The 22827-nt window shown below is 35.6% G+C and overlaps 17 non-coding genes across 17 annotated transcripts; all 17 read left to right on the forward strand.

Annotated features, from left to right (window-relative positions):
• Positions 1 to 1446: 1446 nt before the first annotated feature.
• TRNAF-GAA (transfer RNA phenylalanine (anticodon GAA)) lies at positions 1447 to 1528 on the forward strand. The gene has a single exon. It is a non-coding gene; the product is annotated as a tRNA-Phe (tRNA).
• An 838-nt stretch (positions 1529 to 2366) lies between these two features.
• TRNAY-GUA (transfer RNA tyrosine (anticodon GUA)) lies at positions 2367 to 2456 on the forward strand. Its single transcript is given in 2 exon segments — positions 2367 to 2403; positions 2421 to 2456. It is a non-coding gene; the product is annotated as a tRNA-Tyr (tRNA).
• Positions 2457 to 3944: 1488 nt separating this feature from the next.
• On the forward strand, positions 3945 to 4026 carry TRNAF-GAA (transfer RNA phenylalanine (anticodon GAA)). The gene has a single exon. It is a non-coding gene; the product is annotated as a tRNA-Phe (tRNA).
• Positions 4027 to 4864: 838 nt separating this feature from the next.
• On the forward strand, positions 4865 to 4954 carry TRNAY-GUA (transfer RNA tyrosine (anticodon GUA)). Its single transcript is given in 2 exon segments — positions 4865 to 4901; positions 4919 to 4954. It is a non-coding gene; the product is annotated as a tRNA-Tyr (tRNA).
• A 1488-nt stretch (positions 4955 to 6442) lies between these two features.
• On the forward strand, positions 6443 to 6524 carry TRNAF-GAA (transfer RNA phenylalanine (anticodon GAA)). Its single transcript has one exon. It is a non-coding gene; the product is annotated as a tRNA-Phe (tRNA).
• Positions 6525 to 7362: 838 nt separating this feature from the next.
• On the forward strand, positions 7363 to 7452 carry TRNAY-GUA (transfer RNA tyrosine (anticodon GUA)). Its single transcript is given in 2 exon segments — positions 7363 to 7399; positions 7417 to 7452. It is a non-coding gene; the product is annotated as a tRNA-Tyr (tRNA).
• A 1159-nt stretch (positions 7453 to 8611) lies between these two features.
• Positions 8612 to 8701, forward strand: TRNAY-GUA (transfer RNA tyrosine (anticodon GUA)). The gene is given in 2 exon segments: positions 8612 to 8648; positions 8666 to 8701. It is a non-coding gene; the product is annotated as a tRNA-Tyr (tRNA).
• A 239-nt stretch (positions 8702 to 8940) lies between these two features.
• Positions 8941 to 9022, forward strand: TRNAF-GAA (transfer RNA phenylalanine (anticodon GAA)). The gene has a single exon. It is a non-coding gene; the product is annotated as a tRNA-Phe (tRNA).
• An 838-nt stretch (positions 9023 to 9860) lies between these two features.
• On the forward strand, positions 9861 to 9950 carry TRNAY-GUA (transfer RNA tyrosine (anticodon GUA)). The gene is given in 2 exon segments: positions 9861 to 9897; positions 9915 to 9950. It is a non-coding gene; the product is annotated as a tRNA-Tyr (tRNA).
• Positions 9951 to 11108: 1158 nt separating this feature from the next.
• TRNAY-GUA (transfer RNA tyrosine (anticodon GUA)) lies at positions 11109 to 11198 on the forward strand. The gene is given in 2 exon segments: positions 11109 to 11145; positions 11163 to 11198. It is a non-coding gene; the product is annotated as a tRNA-Tyr (tRNA).
• Positions 11199 to 12687: 1489 nt separating this feature from the next.
• Positions 12688 to 12769, forward strand: TRNAF-GAA (transfer RNA phenylalanine (anticodon GAA)). Its single transcript has one exon. It is a non-coding gene; the product is annotated as a tRNA-Phe (tRNA).
• Positions 12770 to 13607: 838 nt separating this feature from the next.
• TRNAY-GUA (transfer RNA tyrosine (anticodon GUA)) lies at positions 13608 to 13697 on the forward strand. The gene is given in 2 exon segments: positions 13608 to 13644; positions 13662 to 13697. It is a non-coding gene; the product is annotated as a tRNA-Tyr (tRNA).
• Positions 13698 to 15186: 1489 nt separating this feature from the next.
• On the forward strand, positions 15187 to 15268 carry TRNAF-GAA (transfer RNA phenylalanine (anticodon GAA)). Its single transcript has one exon. It is a non-coding gene; the product is annotated as a tRNA-Phe (tRNA).
• A 2215-nt stretch (positions 15269 to 17483) lies between these two features.
• TRNAY-GUA (transfer RNA tyrosine (anticodon GUA)) lies at positions 17484 to 17573 on the forward strand. The gene is given in 2 exon segments: positions 17484 to 17520; positions 17538 to 17573. It is a non-coding gene; the product is annotated as a tRNA-Tyr (tRNA).
• Positions 17574 to 20101: 2528 nt separating this feature from the next.
• TRNAY-GUA (transfer RNA tyrosine (anticodon GUA)) lies at positions 20102 to 20191 on the forward strand. The gene is given in 2 exon segments: positions 20102 to 20138; positions 20156 to 20191. It is a non-coding gene; the product is annotated as a tRNA-Tyr (tRNA).
• A 239-nt stretch (positions 20192 to 20430) lies between these two features.
• TRNAS-AGA (transfer RNA serine (anticodon AGA)) lies at positions 20431 to 20512 on the forward strand. Its single transcript has one exon. It is a non-coding gene; the product is annotated as a tRNA-Ser (tRNA).
• Positions 20513 to 21741: 1229 nt separating this feature from the next.
• TRNAS-AGA (transfer RNA serine (anticodon AGA)) lies at positions 21742 to 21823 on the forward strand. The gene has a single exon. It is a non-coding gene; the product is annotated as a tRNA-Ser (tRNA).
• The last annotated feature ends 1004 nt before the right edge of the window (positions 21824 to 22827 follow it).

The following is a 22827-nucleotide window of genomic DNA, read 5'->3' on the forward strand; positions in this document are numbered from 1 at the left end:
ATACCCAAAACTATACCAAGTATAAAGCATTCTCCAAGATATATTTTAAAAATCATTAACGCAGGCCACTGTGGTCAGGATTAACTTCCCATGGAAATCATCTCTGATACAATATTACTTCAGTCATCCTCACAGCCTGAAATTAAGTAGCTCAACCCATAGAGAAACTTTTGTGAAAACATCACATTGCATGAGAGGTAGTCGTGGCAGAGTGGTTAAGGTAATAGACAAGAAATCCATTGGGGTCTCCCAGAGCAGGTTCAAATCCTGTGGACTACGACCACATGGTTGTTTTAATTTTCAGAAAATGTACTAAAGCCTTGAAACCAGTGTTGATCAGGGTGAGTCAGGAACTGGCACATCCAAATCTTTAGGATGCCTGCCTGTTCTCTCTTTCTCTATCCGTCATTCTCCTCCTCTCCTTGAGACTGAGCCCAGGAATCTCAGCAGCTATACTAAGTAGCATTTATCAATTACAAATGCATTTTGAATGTCAAATTTGTAAGAAAGTTTTGTACATTTAGCAAAATATCAAATTCATTTGAAAGAAAATGATGTCCACTCAAAGTAAAAAGAGCTTTGGTTACTTTCAATGCACAACATTTTACTTTCAAATCGTGTCAGATGACTTTCAGTGCTAATTATTATATCATTAACCTCTCCTTTATTAAAAATTGTGCTTTAATGCAAAAAAAGAAAAATAATTGTCTGTGCATACTCTCATGTAGCACAATTATCTTCACTAGCTCAAAAGGGCCGCTCATTGTCCAAAATGAATTGTCAAATCAGAATAAACAATGGAATATCCCCATCATTCCTGGAACACTTGATTAGTTTACAAAACAAGCAAAATTTAAAAGAGTGTAGAAGGTTTGATAGGCTCAAGCATCTCTAATCTTGATGTAAGTTTGGCTACACTAAAAAATCTATTGAAAGGTATATTTTCCAAATGATTAAACATGACAATTTGTGTGATAAAGCAACACAGGAATAAGTAGTTGAATCTCTTTTGTGTAGTCAAATCATTTTTCATTTTGCTTGGAAAGTTGATAATGTTTAAAATTAACACTCAATCATTTTAATAGCACGTAATATCACAGTTGTATGATCATGGAATCCTTCGATAGCTCAGCTGGTAGAGCGGAAGAGTATAGAGGAGATTGGTACAGAAATCCTTAGGTCGCTGGTTCAATTCCGGCTCGAAAGATGATGCTTTTGATAAACTTAGATGTCAGTACTGACATTTTACAAACCCAAAACTATACCAAGTATAAAGCATTCTCCAAGTTATATTTTAAAAATCATTAACGCAGGCCACTGTGGTCAGGATTAACTTCCCATGGAAATCATCTCTGATACAATATTACTTCAGTCATCCTCACAGCCTGAAAAGAAGTAGCTCAACCCATAGAGAAACTTTTGTGAAAACTTCAGATTGCATGAGGGGTAGTCATGGCCGAGTGGTTAAGGCGATGGACTGAAAATCTTTTGGGGTCTCCCAGCGCAGGTTCAAATCCTGCCGACTACGACCACATGGTTGTTTAATTTTTCAGAAAATTTGCTAAAAGCTTGAAACCAGTGATATTCAGGGTGAGTCAGGAACTGGCACATCAAAATCTTTTGGATGCCTGCCTATTCTCTCTTTCTCTTTCCCACATTCTCCTCATCTCCTTGAGACTGAGCCCAGGAATCTCAGCAGCTATACTAAGTAGCATTTATTAATTACAAATGCATTTTGAATGTCAAATTTGTAAGAAAGTTTTGTACATTTAGCAAAATATCAAATTCATTTGAAAGAAAATGATGTCCACTCAAAGTAAAAAGAGCTTTGGTTACTTTCAATGCACAACATTTTACTTTCAAATCGTGTCAGATGACTTTCAGTGCTAATTATTATATCATTAACCTCTCCTTTATTAAAAATTGTGCTTTAATGCAAAAAAAGAAAAATAATTGTCTGTGCATACTCTCATGTAGCACAATTATCTTCACTAGCTCAAAAGGGCCGCTCATTGTCCAAAATGAATTGTCAAATCAGAACAAACAATGGAATATCCCCATCATTCCTGGAACACTTGATTAGTTTACAAAACAAGCAAAATTTAAAAGAGTGTAGAAGGTTTGATAGGCTCAAGCATCTCTAATCTTGATGTAAGTTTGGCTACACTAAAAAATCTATTGAAAGTGATATTTTCCAAATGATTAAACATGACAATTTGTGTGATAAAGCAACACAGGAATAAGTAGTTGAATCTCTTTTGTGTAGTCAAATAATTTTTCATTTTGCTTGGAAAGTTGATAATGTTTAAAATTAACACTCAATCATTTTAATAGCACGTAATATCACAGGAGTACGATCATGGAATCCTTCGATAGCTCAGCTGGTAGAGCGGAGGACTGTAGAGGAGATTTGTACAGAAATCCTTAGGTCGCTGGTTCAATTCCGGCTCGAAGGATGACGCTTTTGATAAACTTAGATGTCAGTACTGACATTTTACATACCCAAAACTATACCAAGTATAAAGCATTCTCCAAGATATATTTTAAAAATCATTAACACAGGCCACTGTGGTCAGGATTAACTTCCCATGGAAATCATCTCTGATACAATATTACTTCAGTCATCCTCACAGCCTGAAATGAAGTAGCTCAACCCATAGAGAAACTTTTGTGAAAACATCACATTGCATGAGAGGTAGTCGTGGCAGAGTGGTTAAGGTAATGGACAAGAAATCCATTGGGGTCTCCCAGAGCAGGTTCAAATCCTGCCGACTACAACCACATGGTTGTTGTAATTTTCAGAAAATGTACTAAAGCCTTGAAACCAGTGTTGATCAGGGTGAGTCAGGAACTGGCACATCCAAATCTTTAGGATGCCTGCCTGTTCTCTCTTTCTCTATCCGTCATTCTCCTCCTCTCCTTGAGACTGAGCCCAGGAATCTCAGCAGCTATACTAAGTAGCATTTATCAATTACAAATGCATTTTGAATGTCAAATTTGTAAGAAAGTTTTGTACATTTAGCAAAATATCAAATTCATTTGAAAGAAAATGATGTCCACTCAAAGTAAAAAGAGCTTTGGTTACTTTCAATGCACAACATTTTACTTTCAAATCGTGTCAGATGACTTTCAGTGCTAATTATTATATCATTAACCTCTCCTTTATTAAAAATTGTGCTTTAATGCAAAAAAAGAAAAATAATTGTCTGTGCATACTCTCATGTAGCACAATTATCTTCACTAGCTCAAAAGGGCCGCTCATTGTCCAAAATGAATTGTCAAATCAGAACAAACAATGGAATATCCCCATCATTCCTGGAACACTTGATTAGTTTACAAAACAAGCAAAATTTAAAAGAGTGTAGAAGGTTTGATAGGCTCAAGCATCTCTAATCTTGATGTAAGTTTGGCTACACTAAAAAATCTATTGAAAGGGATATTTTCCAAATGATTAAACATGACAATTTGTGTGATAAAGCAACACAGGAATAAGTAGTTGAATCTCTTTTGTGTAGTCAAATCATTTTTCATTTTGCTTGGAAAGTTGATAATGTTTAAAATTAACACTCAATCATTTTAATAGCACGTAATATCACAGTTGTATGATCATGGAATCCTTCGATAGCTCAGCTGGTAGAGCGGAAGAGTGTAGAGGAGATTGGTACAGAAATCCTTAGGTCGCTGGTTCAATTCCGGCTCGAAAGATGATGCTTTTGATAAACTTAGATGTCAGTACTGACATTTTACAAACCCAAAACTATACCAAGTATAAAGCATTCTCCAAGTTATATTTTAAAAATCATTAACGCAGGCCACTGTGGTCAGGATTAACTTCCCATGGAAATCATCTCTGATACAATATTACTTCAGTCATCCTCACAGCCTGAAAAGAAGTAGCTGAACCCATAGAGAAACTTTTGTGAAAACTTCTGATTGCATGAGGGGTAGTCATGGCCGAGTGGTTAAGGCGATGGACTGAAAATCTATTGGGGTCTCCCAGCGCAGGTTCAAATCCTGCCGACTACGACCACATGGTTGTTTAATTTTTCAGAAAATTTGCTAAAAGCTTGAAACCAGTGATATTCAGGGTGAGTCAGGAACTGGCACATCAAAATCTTTTGGATGCCTGCCTATTCTCTCTTTCTCTTTCCCACATTCTCCTCCTCTCCTTGAGACTGAGCCCAGGAATCTCAGCAGCTATACTAAGTAGCATTTATTAATTACAAATGCATTTTGAATGTCAAATTTGTAAGAAAGTTTTGTACATTTAGCAAAATATCAAATTCATTTGAAAGAAAATGATGTCCACTCAAAGTAAAAAGAGCTTTGGTTACTTTCAATGCACAACATTTTACTTTCAAATCGTGTCAGATGACTTTCAGTGCTAATTATTATATCATTAAACTCTCCTTTATTAAAAATTGTGCTTTAATGCAAAAAAAGAAAAATAATTGTCTGTGCATACTCTCATGTAGCACAATTATCTTCACTAGCTCAAAAGGGCCGCTCATTGTCCAAATTGAATTGTCAAATCAGAACAAACAATGGAATATCCCCATCATTCCTGGAACACTTGATTAGTTTACAAAACAAGCAAAATTTAAAAGAGTGTACAAGGTTTGATAGGCTCAAGCATCTCTAATCTTGATGTAAGTTTGGCTACACTAAAAAATCTATTGAAAGTGATATTTTCCAAATGATTAAACATGACAATTTGTGTGATAAAGCAACACAGGAATAAGTAGTTGAATCTCTTTTGTGTAGTCAAATAATTTTTCATTTTGCTTGGAAAGTTGATAATGTTTAAAATTAACACTCAATCATTTTAATAGCACGTAATATCACAGGAGTACGATCATGGAATCCTTCGATAGCTCAGCTGGTAGAGCGGAGGACTGTAGAGGAGATTTGTACAGAAATCCTTAGGTCGCTGGTTCAATTCTGGCTCGAAGGATGACGCTTTTGATAAACTTAGATGTCAGTACTGACATTTTACATACCCAAAACTATACCAAGTATAAAGCATTCTCCAAGATATATTTTAAAAATCAATAACGCAGGCCACTGTGGTCAGGATTAACTTCCCATGGAAATCATCTCTGATACAATATTACTTCAGTCATCCTCACAGCCTGAAATGAAGTAGCTCAACCCATAGAGAAACTTTTGTGAAAACATCACATTGCATGAGAGGTAGTCGTGGCAGAGTGGTTAAGGTAATGGACAAGAAATCCATTGGGGTCTCCCAGAGCAGGTTCAAATCCTGCCGACTACGACCACATGGTTGTTTTAATTTTCAGAAAATGTACTAAAGCCTTGAAACCAGTGTTGATCAGGGTGAGTCAGGAACTGGCACATCCAAATCTTTAGGATGCCTGCCTGTTCTCTCTTTCTCTATCCGTCATTCTCCTCCTCTCCTTGAGACTGAGCCCAGGAATCTCAGCAGCTATACTAAGTAGCATTTATCAATTACAAATGCATTTTGAATGTCAAATTTGTAAGAAAGTTTTGTACATTTAGCAAAATATCAAATTCATTTGAAAGAAAATGATGTCCACTAAAAGTAAAAAGAGCTTTGGTTACTTTCAATGCACAACATTTTACTTTCAAATCGTGTCAGATGACTTTCAGTGCTAATTATTATATCATTAACCTCTCCTTTATTAAAAATTGTGCTTTAATGCAAAAAAAGAAAAATAATTGTCTGTGCATACTCTCATGTAGCACAATTATCTTCACTAGCTCAAAAGGGCCGCTCATTGTCCAAAATGAATTGTCAAATCAGAACAAACAATGGAATATCCCCATCATTCCTGGAACACTTGATTAGTTTACAAAACAAGCAAAATTTAAAAGAGTGTAGAAGGTTTGATAGGCTCAAGCATCTCTAATCTTGATGTAAGTTTGGCTACACTAAAAAATCTATTGAAAGGGATATTTTCCAAATGATTAAACATGACAATTTGTGTGATAAAGCAACACAGGAATAAGTAGTTGAATCTCTTTTGTGTAGTCAAATCATTTTTCATTTTGCTTGGAAAGTTGATAATGTTTAAAATTAACACTCAATCATTTTAATAGCACGTAATATCACAGTTGTATGATCACGGAATCCTTCGATAGCTCAGCTGGTAGAGCGGAAGAGTGTAGAGGAGATTGGTACAGAAATCCTTAGGTCGCTGGTTCAATTCCGGCTCGAAAGATGATGCTTTTGATAAACTTAGATGTCAGTACTGACATTTTACAAACCCAAAACTATACCAAGTATAAAGCATTCTCCAAGTTATATTTTAAAAATCATTAACGCAGGCCACTGTGGTCAGGATTAACTTCCCATGGAAATCATCTCTGATACAATATTACTTCAGTCATCCTCACAGCCTGAAAAGAAGTAGCTCAACCCATAGAGAAACTTTTGTGAAAACTTCAGATTGCATGAGGGGTAGTCATGGCCGAGTGGTTAAGGCGATGGACTGAAAATCTATTGGGGTCTCCCAGCGCAGGTTCAAATCCTGCCGACTACGACCACATGGTTGTTTAATTTTTCAGAAAATTTGCTAAAAGCTTGAAACCAGTGATATTCAGGGTGAGTCAGGAACTGGCACATCAAAATCTTTTGGATGCCTGCCTATTCTCTCTTTCTCTTTCCCACATTCTCCTCATCTCCTTGAGACTGAGCCCAGGAATCTCAGCAGCTATACTAAGTAGCATTTATTAATTACAAATGCATTTTGAATGTCAAATTTGTAAGAAAGTTTTGTACATTTAGCAAAATATCAAATTCATTTGAAAGAAAATGATGTCCACTCAAAGTAAAAAGAGCTTTGGTTACTTTCAATGCACAACATTTAACTTTCAAATCGTGTCAGATGACTTTCAGTGCTAATTATTATATCATTAACCTCTCCTTTATTAAAAATTGTGCTTTAATGCAAAAAAAGAAAAATAATTGTCTGTGCATACTCTCATGTAGCACAATTATCTTCACTAGCTCAAAAGGGCCGCTCATTGTCCAAAATGAATTGTCAAATCAGAACAAACAATGGAATATCCCCATCATTCCTGGAACACTTGATTAGTTTACAAAACAAGCAAAATTTAAAAGAGTGTAGAAGGTTTGATAGGCTCAAGCATCTCTAATCTTGATGTAAGTTTGGCTACACTAAAAAATCTATTGAAAGTGATATTTTCCAAATGATTAAACATGACAATTTGTGTGATAAAGCAACACAGGAATAAGTAGTTGAATCTCTTTTGTGTAGTCAAATAATTTTTCATTTTGCTTGGAAAGTTGATAATGTTTAAAATTAACACTCAATCATTTTAATAGCACGTAATATCACAGGAGTACGATCATGGAATCCTTCGATAGCTCAGCTGGTAGAGCGGAGGACTGTAGAGGAGATTTGTACAGAAATCCTTAGGTCGCTGGTTCAATTCCGGCTCGAAGGATGACGCTTTTGATAAACTTAGATGTCAGTACTGACATTTTACATACCCAAAACTATACCAAGTATAAAGCATTCTCCAAGATATATTTTAAAAATCATTAACGCAGGCCACTGTGGTCAGGATTAACTTCCCATGGAAATCATCTCTGATACAATATTACTTCAGTCATCCTCACAGCCTGAAATGAAGTAGCTCAACCCATAGAGAAACTTTTGTGAAAACATCACATTGCATGAGAGGTAGTCGTGGCAGAGTGGTTAAGGTAATGGACAAGAAATCCATTGGGGTCTCCCAGAGCAGGTTCAAATCCTGCCGACTACGACCACATGGTTGTTTTAATTTTCAGAAAATGTACTAAAGCCTTGAAACCAGTGTTGATCAGGGTGAGTCAGGAACTGGCACATCCAAATCTTTAGGATGCCTGCCTGTTCTCTCTTTCTCTATCCGTCATTCTCCTCCTCTCCTTGAGACTGAGCCCAGGAATCTCAGCAGCTATACTAAGTAGCATTTATCAATTACAAATGCATTTTGAATGTCAAATTTGTAAGAAAGTTTTGTACATTTAGCAAAATATCAAATTCATTTGAAAGAAAATGATGTCCACTCAAAGTAAAAAGAGCTTTGGTTACTTTCAATGCACAACATTTTACTTTCAAATCGTGTCAGATGACTTTCAGTGCTAATTATTATATCATTAACCTCTCCTTTATTAAAAATTGTGCTTTAATGCAAAAAAAGAAAAATAATTGTCTGTGCATACTCTCATGTAGCACAATTATCTTCACTAGCTCAAAAGGGCCGCTCATTGTCCAAAATGAATTGTCAAATCAGAACAAACAATGGAATATCCCCATCATTCCTGGAACACTTGATTAGTTTACAAAACAAGCAAAATTTAAAAGAGTGTAGAAGGTTTGATAGGCTCAAGCATCTCTAATCTTGATGTAAGTTTGGCTACACTAAAAAATCTATTGAAAGTGATATTTTCCAAATGATTAAACATGACAATTTGTGTGATAAAGCAACACAGGAATAAGTAGTTGAATCTCTTTTGTGTAGTCAAATAATTTTTCATTTTGCTTGGAAAGTTGATAATGTTTAAAATTAACACTCAATCATTTTAATAGCACGTAATATCACAGGAGTACGATCATGGAATCCTTCGATAGCTCAGCTGGTAGAGCGGAGGACTGTAGAGGAGATTTGTACAGAAATCCTTAGGTCGCTGGTTCAATTCCGGCTCGAAGGATGACGCTTTTGATAAACTTAGATGTCAGTACTGACATTTTACATACCCAAAACTATACCAAGTATAAAGCATTCTCCAAGTTATATTTTAAAAATCATTAACGCAGGCCACTGTGGTCAGGATTAACTTCCCATGGAAATCATCTCTGATACAATATTACTTCAGTCATCCTCACAGCCTGAAAAGAAGTAGCTCAACCCATAGAGAAACTTTTGTGAAAACTTCAGATTGCATGAGGGGTAGTCATGGCCGAGTGGTTAAGGCGATGGACTGAAAATCTATTGGGGTCTCCCAGCGCAGGTTCAAATCCTGCCGACTACGACCACATGGTTGTTTAATTTTTCAGAAAATTTGCTAAAAGCTTGAAACCAGTGATATTCAGGGTGAGTCAGGAACTGGCACATCAAAATCTTTTGGATGCCTGCCTATTCTCTCTTTCTCTTTCCCACATTCTCCTCATCTCCTTGAGACTGAGCCCAGGAATCTCAGCAGCTATACTAAGTAGCATTTATTAATTACAAATGCATTTTGAATGTCAAATTTGTAAGAAAGTTTTGTACATTTAGCAAAATATCAAATTCATTTGAAAGAAAATGATGTCCACTCAAAGTAAAAAGAGCTTTGGTTACTTTCAATGCACAACATTTAACTTTCAAATCGTGTCAGATGATTTTCAGTGCTAATTATTATATCATTAACCTCTCCTTTATTAAAAATTGTGCTTTAATGCAAAAAAAGAAAAATAATTGTCTGTGCATACTCTCATGTAGCACAATTATCTTCACTAGCTCAAAAGGGCCGCTCATTGTCCAAAATGAATTGTCAAATCAGAACAAACAATGGAATATCCCCATCATTCCTGGAACACTTGATTAGTTTACAAAACAAGCAAAATTTAAAAGAGTGTAGAAGGTTTGATAGGCTCAAGCATCTCTAATCTTGATGTAAGTTTGGCTACACTAAAAAATCTATTGAAAGTGATATTTTCCAAATGATTAAACATGACAATTTGTGTGATAAAGCAACACAGGAATAAGTAGTTGAATCTCTTTTGTGTAGTCAAATAATTTTTCATTTTGCTTGGAAAGTTGATAATGTTTAAAATTAACACTCAATCATTTTAATAGCACGTAATATCACAGGAGTACGATCATGGAATCCTTCGATAGCTCAGCTGGTAGAGCGGAGGACTGTAGAGGAGATTTGTACAGAAATCCTTAGGTCGCTGGTTCAATTCCGGCTCGAAGGATGACGCTTTGATAAACTTAGATGTCAGTACTGACATTTTACATACCCAAAACTATACCAAGTATAAAGCATTCTCCAAGATATATTTTAAAAATCATTAACGCAGGCCACTGTGGTCAGGATTAACTTCCCATGGAAATCATCTCTGATACAATATTACTTCAGTCATCCTCACAGCCTGAAATGAAGTAGCTCAACCCATAGAGAAACTTTTGTGAAAACATCACATTGCATGAGAGGTAGTCGTGGCAGAGTGGTTAAGGTAATGGACAAGAAATCCATTGGGGTCTCCCAGAGCAGGTTCAAATCCTGCCGACTACGACCACATGGTTGTTTTAATTTTCAGAAAATGTACTAAAGCCTTGAAACCAGTGTTGATCAGGGTGAGTCAGGAACTGGCACATCCAAATCTTTAGGATGCCTGCCTGTTCTCTCTTTCTCTATCCGTCATTCTCCTCCTCTCCTTGAGACTGAGCCCAGGAATCTCAGCAGCTATACTAAGTAGCATTTATCAATTACAAATGCATTTTGAATGTCAAATTTGTAAGAAAGTTTTGTACATTTAGCAAAATATCAAATTCATTTGAAAGAAAATGATGTCCACTCAAAGTAAAAAGAGCTTTGGTTACTTTCAATGCACAACATTTTACTTTCAAATCGTGTCAGATGACTTTCAGTGCTAATTATTATATCATTAACCTCTCCTTTATTAAAAATTGTGCTTTAATGCAAAAAAAGAAAAATAATTGTCTGTGCATACTCTCATGTAGCACAATTATCTTCACTAGCTCAAAAGGGCCGCTCATTGTCCAAAATGAATTGTCAAATCAGAACAAACAATGGAATATCCCCATCATTCCTGGAACACTTGATTAGTTTACAAAACAAGCAAAATTTAAAAGAGTGTAGAAGGTTTGATAGGCTCAAGTATCTCTAATCTTGATGTAAGTTTGGCTACACTAAAAAATCTATTGAAAGTGATATTTTCCAAATGATTAAACATGACAATTTGTGTGATAAAGCAACACAGGAATAATTAGTTGAATCTCTTTTGTGTAGTCAAATAATTTTTCATTTTGCTTGGAAAGTTGATAATGTTTAAAATTAACACTCAATCATTTTAATAGCACGTAATATCACAGGAGTACGATCATGGAATCCTTCGATAGCTCAGCTGGTAGAGCGGAGGACTGTAGAGGAGATTTGTACAGAAATCCTTAGGTCGCTGGTTCAATTCCGGCTCGAAGGATGACGCTTTTGATAAACTTAGATGTCAGTACTGACATTTTACATACCCAAAACTATACCAAGTATAAAGCATTCTCCAAGATATATTTTAAAAATCATTAACGCAGGCCACTGTGGTCAGGATTAACTTCCCATGGAAATCATCTCTGATACAATATTACTTCAGTCATCCTCACAGCCTGAAATGAAGTAGCTCAACCCATAGAGAAACTTTTGTGAAAACATCACATTGCATGAGAGGTAGTCGTGGCAGAGTGGTTAAGGTAATGGACAAGAAATCCATTGGGGTCTCCCAGAGCAGGTTCAAATCCTGCCGACTACGACCACATGGTTGTTTTAATTTTCAGAAAATGTACTAAAGCCTTGAAACCAGTGTTGATCAGGGTGAGTCAGGAACTGGCACATCCAAATCTTTAGGATGCCTGCCTGTTCTCTATTTCTCTATCCGTCATTCTCCTCCTCTCCTTGAGACTGAGCCCAGGAATCTCAGCAGCTATACTAAGTAGCATTTATCAATTACAAATGCATTTTGAATGTCAAATTTGTAAGAAAGTTTTGTACATTTAGCAAAATATCAAATTCATTTGAAAGAAAATGATGTCCACTCAAAGTAAAAAGAGCTTTGGTTACTTTCAATGCACAACATTTTACTTTCAAATCGTGTCAGATGACTTTCAGTGCTAATTATTATATCATTAACCTCTCCTTTATTAAAAATTGTGCTTTAATGCAAAAAAAGAAAAATAATTGTCTGTGCATACTCTCATGTAGCACAATTATCTTCACTAGCTCAAAAGGGCCGCTCATTGTCCAAAATGAATTGTCAAATCAGAACAAACAATGGAATATCCCCATCATTCCTGGAACACTTGATTAGTTTACAAAACAAGCAAAATTTAAAAGAGTGTAGAAGGTTTGATAGGCTCAAGCATCTCTAATCTTGATGTAAGTTTGGCTACACTATAAAATCTATTGAAAGGGATATTTTCCAAATGATTAAACATGACAATTTGTGTGATAAAGCAACACAGGAATAAGTAGTTGAATCTCTTTTGTGTAGTCAAATCATTTTTCATTTTGCTTGGAAAGTTGATAATGTTTAAAATTAACACTCAATCATTTTAATAGCACGTAATATCACAGTTGTATGATCATGGAATCCTTCGATAGCTCAGCTGGTAGAGCGGAAGAGTGTAGAGGAGATTGGTACAGAAATCCTTAGGTCGCTGGTTCAATTCCAGCTCGAAAGATGATGCTTTTGATAAACTTAGATGTCAGTACTGACATTTTTACAAACCCAAAACTATACCAAGTATAAAGCATTCTCCAAGTTATATTTTAAAAATCATTAACGCAGGCCACTGTGGTCAGGATTAACTTCCCATGGAAATCATCTCTGATACAATATTACTTCAGTCATCCTCACAGCCTGAAAAGAAGTAGCTCAACCCATAGAGAAACTTTTGTGAAAACTTCAGATTGCATGAGGGGTAGTCATGGCCGAGTGGTTAAGGCGATGGACTGAAAATCTATTGGGGTCTCCCAGCGCAGGTTCAAATCCTGCCGACTACGACCACATGGTTGTTTAATTTTTCAGAAAATTTGCTAAAAGCTTGAAACCAGTGATATTCAGGGTGAGTCAGGAACTGGCACATCAAAATCTTTTGGATGCCTGCCTATTCTCTCTTTCTCTTTCCCACATTCTCCTCATCTCCTTGAGACTGAGCCCAGGAATCTCAGCAGCTATACTAAGTAGCATTTATTAATTACAAATGCATTTTGAATGTCAAATTTGTAAGAAAGTTTTGTACATTTAGCAAAATATCAAATTCATTTGAAAGAAAATGATGTCCACTCAAAGTAAAAAGAGCTTTGGTTACTTTCAATGCACAACATTTTACTTTCAAATCGTGTCAGATGACTTTCAGTGCTAATTATTATATCATTAACCTCTCCTTTATTAAAAATTGTGCTTTAATGCAAAAAAAGAAAAATAATTGTCTGTGCATACTCTCATGTAGCACAATTATCTTCACTAGCTCAAAAGGGCCGCTCATTGTCCAAAATGAATTGTCAAATCAGAACAAACAATGGAATATCCCCATCATTCCTGGAACACTTGATTAGTTTACAAAACAAGCAAAATTTAAAAGAGTGTAGAAGGTTTGATAGGCTCAAGCATCTCTAATCTTGATGTAAGTTTGGCTACACTAAAAAATCTATTGAAAGTGATATTTTCCAAATGATTAAACATGACAATTTGTGTGATAAAGCAACACAGGAATAAGTAGTTGAATCTCTTTTGTGTAGTCAAATAATTTTTCATTTTGCTTGGAAAGTTGATAATGTTTAAAATTAACACTCAATCATTTTAATAGCACGTAATATCACAGGAGTACGATCATGGAATCCTTCGATAGCTCAGCTGGTAGAGCGGAGGACTGTAGAGGAGACTTGTACAGAAATCCTTAGGTCGCTGGTTCAATTCCGGCTCGAAGGATGACGCTTTTGATAAACTTAGATGTCAGTACTGACATTTTACATACCCAAAACTATACCAAGTATAAAGCATTCTCCAAGATATATTTTAAAAATCATTAACGCAGGCCACTGTGGTCAGGATTAACTTCCCATGGAAATCATCTCTGATACAATATTACTTCAGTCATCCTCACAGCCTGAAATGAAGTAGCTCAACCCATAGAGAAACTTTTGTGAAAACATCACATTGCATGAGAGGTAGTCGTGGCAGAGTGGTTAAGGTAATGAACAAGAAATCCATTGGGGTCTCCCAGAGCAGGTTCAAATCCTGCCGACTACGACCACATGGTTGTTTTAATTTTCAGAAAATGTACTAAAGCCTTGAAACCAGTGTTGATCAGGGTGAGTCAGGAACTGGCACATCCAAATCTTTAGGATGCCTGCCTGTTCTCTCTTTCTCTATCCGTCATTCTCCTCCTCTCCTTGAGACTGAGCCCAGGAATCTCAGCAGCTATACTAAGTAGCATTTATCAATTACAAATGCATTTTGAATGTCAAATTTGTAAGAAAGTTTTGTACATTTAGCAAAATATCAAATTCATTTGAAAGAAAATGATGTCCACTCAAAGTAAAAAGAGCTTTGGTTACTTTCAATGCACAACATTTTACTTTCAAATCGTGTCAGATGACTTTCAGTGCTAATTATTATATCATTAACCTCTCCTTTATTAAAAATTGTGCTTTAATGCAAAAAAAGAAAAATAATTGTCTGTGCATACTCTCATGTAGCACAATTATCTTCACTAGCTCAAAAGGGCCGCTCATTGTCCAAAATGAATTGTCAAATCAGAACAAACAATGGAATATCCCCATCATTCCTGGAACACTTGATTAGTTTACAAAACAAGCAAAATTTAAAAGAGTGTAGAAGGTTTGATAGGCTCAAGCATCTCTAATCTTGATGTAAGTTTGGCTACACTAAAAAAATCTATTGAAAGGGATATTTTCCAAATGATTAAACATGACAATTTGTGTGATAAAGCAACACAGGAATAAGTAGTTGAATCTCTTTTGTGTAGTCAAATCATTTTTCATTTTGCTTGGAAAGTTGATAATGTTTAAAATTAACACTCAATCATTTTAATAGCACGTAATATCACAGTTGTATGATCATGGAATCCTTCGATAGCTCAGCTGGTAGAGCGGAAGAGTGTAGAGGAGATTGGTACAGAAATCCTTAGGTCGCTGGTTCAATTCCGGCTCGAAAGATGATGCTTTTGATAAACTTAGATGTCAGTACTGACATTTTACAAACCCAAAACTATACCAAGTATAAAGCATTCTCCAAGTTATATTTTAAAAATCATTAACGCAGGCCACTGTGGTCAGGATTAACTTCCCATGGAAATCATCTCTGATACAATATTACTTCAGTCATCCTCACAGCCTGAAAAGAAGTAGCTCAACCCATAGAGAAACTTTTGTGAAAACTTCAGATTGCATGAGGGGTAGTCATGGCCGAGTGGTTAAGGCGATGGACTGAAAATCTATTGGGGTCTCCCAGCGCAGGTTCAAATCCTGCCGACTACGACCACATGGTTGTTTAATTTTTCAGAAAATTTGCTAAAAGCTTGAAACCAGTGATATTCAGGGTGAGTCAGGAACTGGCACATCAAAATCTTTTGGATGCCTGCCTATTCTCTCTTTCTCTTTCCCACATTCTCCTCCTCTCCTTGAGACTGAGCCCAGGAATCTCAGCAGCTATACTAAGTAGCATTTATTAATTACAAATGCATTTTGAATGTCAAATTTGTAAGAAAGTTTTGTACATTTAGCAAAATATCAAATTCATTTGAAAGAAAATGATGTCCACTCAAAGTAAAAAGAGCTTTGGTTACTTTCAATGCACAACATTTTACTTTCAAATCGTGTCAGATGACTTTCAGTGCTAATTATTATATCATTAAACTCTCCTTTATTAAAAATTGTGCTTTAATGCAAAAAAAGAAAAATAATTGTCTGTGCATACTCTCATGTAGCACAATTATCTTCACTAGCTCAAAAGGGCCGCTCATTGTCCAAATTGAATTGTCAAATCAGAACAAACAATGGAATATCCCCATCATTCCTGGAACACTTGATTAGTTTACAAAACAAGCAAAATTTAAAAGAGTGTAGAAGGTTTGATAGGCTCAAGCATCTCTAATCTTGATGTAAGTTTGGCTACACTAAAAAATCTATTGAAAGTGCTTTCCAAACTAGCTCTGTAGACAGTTGATAGTAATTGCACAAATATAAGTCAAACTATTAGTGATATTTTCCAAATGATTAAACATGACAATTTGTGTGATAAAGCAACACAGGAATAAGTAGTTGAATCTCTTTTGTGTAGTCAAATCAATTTTCATTTTGCTTGGAAAGTTGATAATGTTTAAAATTAACACTCAATCATTTTAATAGCACGTAATATCACAGTTGCACGACCATGGAATCCTTCGATAGCTCAACTGGTAGAGCGGAGGACTGTAGAGGAGATTGGTACAGAAATCCTTATGTTGCTGGTTCAATTCTGGCTCAAAAGATGAAGCTTTTGATAAACTTAGATGTCAGTACTGATATTTTACAAACCCAAAACTATACCAAGTATAAAGCATTCTCCAAGATATATTTTAAAAATCATTAACGCAGGTCACTGTGGTCAGGATTAACTTCCCATGGAAATCATCTCTGATACAATATTACTTCAGTCATCCTCACAGCCTGAAATGAAGTAGCTCAACCCATAGAGAAACTTTTGTGAAAACATCATATGGCATTAGAGGTACTTGTGGCCGAGTGGTTAAGGTGATGGACTAGAAATCTATTGGGGTCTCCCCGCGTAGGTTCAAATCCTGCCGACTATGACATCATGGTTGTTTAATTTTTCAGAAAATTTGCTAAAAGCTTGAAACCAGTGTTGCTCAGGGTGAGTCAGAAACTGGCACATCAAAATCTTTAGGATGCCTGCCTGTTCTCTCTTTCTCTATCCGTCATTCTCCTCCTCCACTTGAGAATGAGCCCAGGAATCTCAGCAGCCATACTAAGTAGCATTTATTAATTACAAATGCATTTTGAATGTCAAATTTGTAAGAAAGTTTTGTACATTTAGCAAAATATCAAATTCATTTCAAAGAAAATGATGTCCACTCAAAGTAAAAAGAGCTTTGGTTACTTTCAATGCACAACATTTTACTTTCAAATCGTGTCAGATGACTTTCAGTGCTAATTATTATATCATTAACCTCTCCTTTATTAAAAATTGTGCTTTAATGCAAAAAAAGAAAAATAATTGTCTGTGCAAACTCTCATGTAGCACGATTATCTTCACTAGCTCAAAAGGGCCACTCATTGTCCAAAATGAATTGTCAAATCAGAACAAACAATGGAATATCCCCATCATTCCTGGAACACTTGATTAGTTTACAAAACAAGCAACATTTAAAAGAGTGTAGAAGGTTTGATAGGCTCAAGCATCTCTAATCTTGATGTAAGTTTGGCTACACTAAAAAATCTATTGAAAGTGCTTTCCAAACTAGCTCTGTAGCCAGTTGATAGTAATTGCACAATTATAAGTCAAACTATTAGTGATATTTTCCAAATGATTAAACATGACAATTTGTGTGATAAAGCAACACAGGAATAAGTAGTTGAATCTCTTTTGTGTAGTCAAATCATTTTTCATTTTGCTTGGAAAGTTGATAATGTTTAAAATTAACACTCAATTATTTTAATAGCACGTAATATCACAGTTGTATGATCATGGAATCCTTCGATAGCTCAGCTGGTAGACCGGAGGACTGTAGAGGAGATTGGTACAGAAATCCTTAGGTCGCTGGTTCAATTCCAGCTCGAAGGATGATGCTTTTGATAAACTTAGATGTCAGTACTGACATTTTACAAACTTAAAATATACCAAGTATAAAGCATTCTCCAAGTTATATTTTAAAAATCATTAACGCAGGTCACTGTGGTCAGGATTAACTTCCCATGGAAATCTTCTCTGATACAATATTACTTCAGTCATCCTCACAGCCGGAAATGAAGTAGCTCAACCCATAGAGAAACTTTTGTGAAAGCATCACATTGCATGAGAGGTAGTCGTGGCCGAGTGGTTAAGGCGATCGACTAGAAATCCATTGGGATCTCCCTGTGCAGGTTCAAATCCTGCCGACTATGACCACATGGTTGTTTAATTTTTCAGAAAATTTACTAAAAGCTTGAAACCAGTGTTGCTCAGGGTGAGTCAGGAACTGGCACATCAAAATCTTTAGGATGCCTGCCTGTTCTCTCTTTCTCTATCCGTCATTCTCCTCCTCTACTTGAGACTGAGCCCAGGAATCTCAGCAGCCATACTAAGTAGCATTTATTAATTACAAATGCATTTTGAATGTCAAATTTGTAAGAAAGTTTTGTACATTTAGCAAAATATCAAATTCATTTGAAAGAAAATGATGTCCACTCAAAGTAAAAAGAGCTTTGGTTACTTTCAATGCACAACATTTTACTTTCAAATCGTGTCAGATGACTTTCAGTGCTAATTATTATATCATTAGCCTCTCCTTTATTAAAAATTGTGCTTTAATGCAAAAAAAGAAAAATAATTGTCTGTGCATACTCTCATGTAGCACAATTATCTTCACTAGCTCAAAAGGGCCGCTCATTGTCCAAAATGAATTGTCAAATCAGAACAAACAATGGAATATCCCCATCATTCCTGGAACACTTGATTAGTTTACAAAACAAGCAAAATTTAAAAGAGTGTAGAAGGTTTGATAGGCTCAAGCATCTCTAATCTTGATGTAAGTTTGGCTACACTAAAAAATCTATTGAAAGTGCTTTCCAAACTAGCTCTGTAGACAGTTGATAGTAATTGCACAAATATAAGTCAAACTATTAGTGATATTTTACAAATGATTAAACATGACAATTTGTGTGATAAAGCAACACAGGAATAAGTAGTTGAATCTCTTTTGTGTAGTCAAATCATTTTTCATTTTGCTTGGAAAGTTGATAATGTTTAAAATTAACACTCAATCATTTTAATAGCACGTAATATCACAGTTGTACGATCATGGAATTCTTCGATATCTCAGCTGGTATAGCGGAAGACTGTAGAGGAGATTGGTACAGAAATCCTTAGGTCGCTGGTTCAATTCCGGCTTGAAGGATGAAGCTTTTGATAAACTTAGATGTCAGTACTGACATTTTACAAACCCAAAACTATACCAAGTATAAAGTATTCTCCAAGTTATATTTTAAAAATCATTAACGCAGGTCACTGTGGTCAGGATTAACTTCCCATGGAAATCATCTCTGATACAATATTACTTCAGTCATCCTCACAGCCTGAAATGAAGTAGCTCAACCCATAGAGAAACTTTTGTAAAAACATCACATTGCACGAGAAGTAGTCGTGGCCGACTGGTTAAGGTGATGAACTAGAAATCCATTGGGGTCTCCCCGCGCAGGTTCAAATACTGCCGACTAAGACCACATGGTTGTTTTATTTTTCAGAAAATTTACTAAAAGCTTGAAACCAGTGTTGCTCAGGGTGAGTCAGGAACTGGCACATCAAAATCTTTAGGATGCCTGCCTGTTCTCTCTTTCTCTATCCATCATTCTCCTCCTCTACTTGAGACTGAGCCCAGGAATCTCAGCAGCCATACTAAGTAGCATTTATTAATTACAAATGCATTTTGAATGTCAAATTTGTAAGAAAGTTTTGTACATTTAGCAAAATATCAAATTCATTTGAAAGAAAATGATGTCCACTCAAAGTAAAAAGAGCTTTGGTTACTTTCAATGCACAACATTTTACTTTCAAATCGTGTCAGATGACTTTCAGTGCTAATTATTATATCATTAACCTCTCCTTTATTAAAAATTGTGCTTTAATGCAAAAAAAGAAAAATAATTGTCTGTGCATACTCTCATGTAGCACAATTATCTTCACTAGCTCAAAAGGGCCGTCATTGTCCAAAATGAATTGTCAAATCAGAACAAACAATGGAATATCCCCATCATTCCTGTAACACTTCATTAGTTTACAAAACAAGCAAAATTTAAAAGAGTGTAGAAGGTTTGATAGGCTCAAGCATCTCTAATCTTGATGTAAGTTTGGCTACACTAAAAAATAAAGTGCTTTCCAAACTAGCTCTGTAGCCAGTTGATAGTAATTGCACAAATATAAGTCAAACTATTAGTGATATTTTCCAAATGATTAAACATGACAATTTGTGTGATAAGGCAATACAGGAATAAGTAGTTGAATCTCTTTTGTGTAGTCAAATCATTTTTCATTTTGCTTGGAAATTAGATAATGTTTAAAATTAACACTCAATCTAATTAATAGCACGTAATATCACAGATATGCGATCATGGAATCCTTCGATAGCTCAGCTGGTAGAGCGGAGGACTGTAGAGGAGATTGGTACAGAAATCCTTAGGTTGCTGGTTCAATTCCTGCTTGAAGGATGACACTTTTGATAAACTTAAATGTCAGTACTGACATTTTACAAACCCAAAACTATACCAAGTATAAAGCATTCTACAAGTTATATTTTAAAAATCATTAACGCAGGCCACTGTGGTCAGGATTAACTTCCCATGGAAATCATCTCTGATACAATATTACTTCAGTCATCCTCACAGCCTGAAATGAAGTAGCTCAACCCATAGAGAAACTTTTGTGAAAACATCACATTGAATGAGAGGTAGTCGTGGCCGAGTTGTTAAGGCGATAAACTAGAAATCCATTGGGGTCTCCCCGCGCAGGTTCAAATCCTGCTGACTACGACCACATGGTTGTTTTATTTTTCAGAAAATTTACTAAAAGCTTGAAACCAGTATTGCTCAGGGTGAGTCAGGAACTGGCACATCAAAATCTTTAGGATGCCTGCCTGTTCTCTCTTTCTCTATCATTCATTCTCCTCCTCTCCTTGAGACTGAACCCAGGAATCTCAGCAGCCATACTAAGTAGCATTTATTAATTACAAATGCATTTTGAATGTCAAATTTGTAAGAAAGTTTTGTACATTTAGCAAAATATCAAATTCATTTGAAAGAAAATGATGTCCACCCAAAGTAAAAAGAGCTTTGGTTACTTTCAATGCACAACATTTTACTTTCAAATCGTGTCAGATGACTTTCAGTGCTAAATATTATATCATTAACCTCTCCTTTATTAAAAATTGTGCTTTAATGCAAAAAAGAAAAATAATTGTCTGTGCATACTCTCATGTAGCACAATTATCTTCACTAGCTCAAAGGGGCCGCTCATTGTCCAAAATTATTTGTCAAATCAGAACAAACAATGGAATATCCCCATCATTCCTGGAACACTTGATTAGTTTACAAAAAAAGCAACATTTAAAAGAGTATAGAAGGTTTGATAGGCTCAAGCATCTCTAATCTTGATGTAGGTTTGGCTACACTAAAAAATCTATTGAAAGTGCTTTCCAAACTAGCTCTGTAGCCAGTTGATAGTAATTGCACAAATATAAGTCAAACTATTAGTGATATTTTCCAAATGATTAAATATGACAATTTGTGTGATAAAGCAACACATGAATAAGTAGTTGAATCTCTTTTGTGTAGTCAAATCATTTTTCATTTTGCTTGGAAAGTTGATAATGTTTAAAATTAACACTCAATCATTTTAATAGACGTAATATCACAATTATACGATCATGGAATTCTTCGATAGCTCAGCTGGTATAGCGGAGGACTGTAGAGGAGATTGGTACAGAAATCCTTAGGTCGCTGGTTCTATTCCGGCTCGAAGGATGACACTTTTGATAAACTTAGATGTCAGTACTGACATTTTACAAACCCAAAACTATACCAAGTATAAAGCATTCTCCAAGTTATATTTTAAAAATCATTAACGCAGGTCACTGTGGTCAGGATTAACTTCCCATGGAAATCATCTCTGATACAGTATTACTTCAGTCATCCTCACAGCCTGAAATGAAGTAGCTCAACCCATAGAGAAACTTTTGTGAAAACATCACATTGCATGAGAGGTAGTCGTGGCCGAGTGGTTAAGGCGATAGACTAGAAATCCATTGGGGTCTCCCCACGCAGGTTCAAATACTGCCGACTATGACCACATGGTTGTTTTAATTTTCAGAAAATTTACTAAAAGCTTGAAACCAGTGTTGCTCAGGGTGAGTCAGGAACTGGCACCTCAAAATCTTTAGGATGCCTGCCTGTTCTCTCTTTCTCTATCCGTCATTCTCCTCCTCTCCTTGAGACTGAGCCCAGGAATCTCAGCAGCCATACTAAGTAGCATTTATTTATTACAAATGCATTTTGAATGTCAAATTTGTAAGAAAGTTTTGTACATTAGGCAAAATATCAAATTCATTTGAAAGAAAATGATGTCCACTCAAAGTAAAAAGAGCTTTGGTTACTTTCAATGCACAACATTTTACTTTCAAATCGTGTCAGATGACTTTCAGTGCTAATTATTATATCATTAACCTCTCCTTTATTAAAAATTGTGCTTTAATGCAAAAAAAGAAAAATAATTGTCTGTGCATACTCTCATATAGCACAATTATCTTCACTAGCTCAAAAGGGCCGCTCATTGTCCAAAATGAATTGTCAAATAAGAACAAACAATGGAATATCCCCATCATTCCTGGAACACTTGATTAGTTTACAAAACAAGCAAAATTTAAAAGAGTGTAGAAGGTTTGATAGGCTCAAGCATCTCTAATCTTGATGTAAGTTTGGCTACACTAAAAAATCTATTTAAAGTGCTTTCCAAACTAGCTCTGTAGCCAGTTGATAGTAATTGCACAAATATAAGTTAAACTATTAGTGATATTTTCCAAATGATTAAACATGACAATTTGTGTGATAAAGCAACACAGGAATAAGTAGTTGAATCTCTTGTGTGTAGTCAAATCATTTTTCATTTTGCTTGGAAAGTTGATAATGTTTAAAATTAACACTCAATCATTTTAATAGCACGTAATATCACAGTTGTACGGTTATGGAATCCTTCGATAGCTCAGCTGTGAGAGCGGAGGACTGTAGAGGAGATTGGTACAGAAATCCTTAGGTCGCTTGTTTGATTCCGGCTCGAAGGATGACGCTTTTGA

Source organism: Pseudophryne corroboree, chromosome 4, assembly GCF_028390025.1.
Source record: "Pseudophryne corroboree isolate aPseCor3 chromosome 4, aPseCor3.hap2, whole genome shotgun sequence".
NCBI lineage: Eukaryota > Metazoa > Chordata > Amphibia > Anura > Myobatrachidae > Pseudophryne > Pseudophryne corroboree.